This window comes from Myotis brandtii, unplaced genomic scaffold (assembly GCF_000412655.1).
Source record: "Myotis brandtii unplaced genomic scaffold, ASM41265v1 scaffold1347, whole genome shotgun sequence".
Classification (NCBI taxonomy): Eukaryota; Metazoa; Chordata; class Mammalia; order Chiroptera; family Vespertilionidae; genus Myotis; species Myotis brandtii.
This window is the reverse complement of record NW_005354788.1, coordinates 389,631-392,548: the sequence shown is the minus strand read 5'-3', so window position 1 is coordinate 392,548 and position 2,918 is coordinate 389,631.

Here is a 2,918-nt window from a genome sequence, read left to right as displayed (position 1 = left end):
GAGTGCCTTTGATGTGCCTCACTGCCCTGGGAGGGCCCTCAGGTGGTCATACCCATTTTCCAGAGGGGGAGTGCAGGCTGAGGCTCAGCCTTTGCCCACCTCAGGGGACATGTGGGCTCACAGGGCATCGGAGCCCCTGCCCTCAGTTTCTCTTGGGTCAAGGATTTTCTGAGACCCAACAGGACTCTGATCCCCAGCATTAGCTTCGGAGAAGGCTCATGTGGGGGAAATGCTGTCCACTTACTCCAGACATGGACGGGTATCTGAGTGTAGAGTGGGTGAGTGGGGGCTCTGGCCATGGCCCCAGCAGAGGGACAGCTCCCCTGGGAGCATCCTAAGCAAAGTCTTTGGGCCAAACCTAAGACAGACACTGCACCTGTAGTGCCCTGGTTTGTCAGAGAAACGAGTGTGACTGCCTCACAGCCTGTTGGTCTCTGAGTGGCGGATCCAGGCCTCTGGCTCTGGGCTGGGTTTCCCCGATGGTCACATGGAGGAGGTGACATGCTTTGTGCCCTGTGAGGTCCAGCTCTGAGGCTTCCCATCACATGCCTCCATTAGCATGTGGCTTTGGTCTTGGAATCTGCACACTCTGTTGAGTGGAGTGGGGCTGGTGGGACATGGTAGGGGAAGGCGAAGAGTGCCCCTCCTCTTCTTTGGGAGTGATCAGGGATAAAGCTGTCCTTGTCATGTCCTTCCCCAGGAGGCCACCTATCACTACAGGGCCCATTCCCCAGGCCAGCTCTGGGCCCAGGCCTGTTTCACAAGCCCCACCCTGTCTGTGGTGGTCCAGGCCTGGTTCAGCCCCTGGAGCTCCAGCATGGGGCTGTGGTATGTGTGGGGCTCTGGGGTGTTAGAGCCTGGGTGGCTAGCCACTCCATCCCAGGGTCTGTGGCCTGTTCCCCAATCCCCAACCACATAGCTATGTGGGCTCACTCATCACTTTATTCACTCAGTCCACAACATCTATTATGAATTAGGTGTCAGGCAGGTTCAGTTATAGGCACTGGGAATAGCATGGTAAGCAAGGCAGGGTTTCTGTTCTCATGGAGTTTATTCAGGGGTGGGGAAAGGGATGGAAGGTACACAGCAGGTAAGAAAGCACCTGGATTGGTAAGTGATGGAGGAGCAGAGCATTCCTTTAGGGTGTTGGCATTTCTGAGACCCCAATGACAGGATGAGGCTACCCTGTGATGACCTGGGGAAAGAGAAGCCTGTGCAAAGACCTGAGCCAGGAAGAGGAGGGTCTGTCAGGCCGGAGTGAATGGGGGATGAAGAGCAGGGAGCAGGCAGGGCCAGGCCAGTCAGAAGGGAGGGTTTTAGCCAAGAGCAGCCGGAGCAGCTGCTGAATGGTTCTAAGAAGGGGGGTGATAAGATCTGATGTAATATTTAGAAAGCCCTTCTGGATGCTCTGTGGAAAATGGACGGGAACATGGAGAACCGCTGGAAGCACTGCAGTTGCACAAGCAAGAGTGCGTGGGCCGTGGGAATGGGCAGAGGTGGGTGCTTTTGGAGTGTGTTTTGGAGGTGGAGGAAATCACACCTGTGATTGGAGGCAGGGGAGGGGTGAGGGCACCCCTCACAGCACTGAGGACCAAGGGGCGAGGCAAGGCTCAGGGAAATGGGTGTTAGACCTGGAGTGAGTGGGCAGGGAGCATGTGGGCTGACAACGTAATGGCTTCCACTTTCCTGAGTGGGAGGCAAAGTCACAGCTTGGGGGTGGGGAGAGGAGAGTGAAAGCAAAGCCAATTCTGAAGAGGGGGAACCCAGCTCTAGGAAAGTCTGGAGATTTGTGGTTGCAAGTTGAAAGCAAGGCCAGTCGATACAGTGAGTGTTCTGCTCCGGAAAAGGCAGCCACTTGGTCAAAGGCAGAAGGTGGTGGATGATTTACTTCTGACCAGGGTTGGGGTTTTGTTAGGCGAGTGTAAAGGAGGAAGAGAGGATGACCGACTGACATTAGAGGGCACTGCTCAAGGGTCTGGGAAGGGGTGAGGTCGGGTCAGAAAGGTGGTCTGGGGAGAAGAGTCCCAGGGACTTGAATGGCTGGGGCTTCAGGAGATCATCCTGGTGGGCCCTGAGTTGCTGGAGCCCTGGCCTGGGAGGACCTGGGGCCAGTCTCACTGCTCAGGCCTGGAGGAGTGGCTCGAGAGCCTCCAGCTAAGATGGCACAACCCTTGCTGCACTCTCACAGCTGGGAATGGAACACGTCTTCTTCCCTTGGGAAACATGGTACCAGGTCACCTTCCTCCCATGGTCCCCTTTCCAAGGACATCCCTCGAGGGCACCTTCATTTGGGCACTCTACCTGTCTGAGAAAGGCTCGTGTGTATGCCATCCATTGATACCTGTGTCCATCACCATTCAACAAGCTTGACCACGTATTGGGGACAGAAGAGATGTCTGTTCTGATGGAGGAGTGATGCAATAAATCCATTGGCCGCCGTCTCAGTACAGTGCTCTGAGCATGACAGTGGTGCTGTATGCATGGAATTAAGGAACTTGGACAATAGGGTACCTCTTTCTGCCTGAGAGAGTGGTGACAGGTGAGGGTACCTTGAAGAGAGAGTGAGGCCCGCCAAGCACAGAAGGAAGGGTGAGGAGAGAGTTTCTGGCAGGGCAAACAGAGCCTGGAAAGGACTGGAGATGGAGGAGCTCAGGGCATGTCCAGGGACCAACATGTACGTAGCCTGGTGGGGTGGGAAGAGGTGAGGTTGGGTCAGACAGGGTGGTCTGGGGAGAAGGGTCTCAGGAAGCCTGGCCAGTACCTGTCCTAGGCAGCTCCTGCTGCTGGCCGGTTGTAGGTCTGGGACTGAACTCTGCCTGGTGGAACAGGAGGACAACGGAAAGTCAGATCTACTTGAAGGAAGCCCTGCTGTGGCCCAAGGCTGTGATTCAAGCAAGGCTGGGTGGAACAGGCACCGG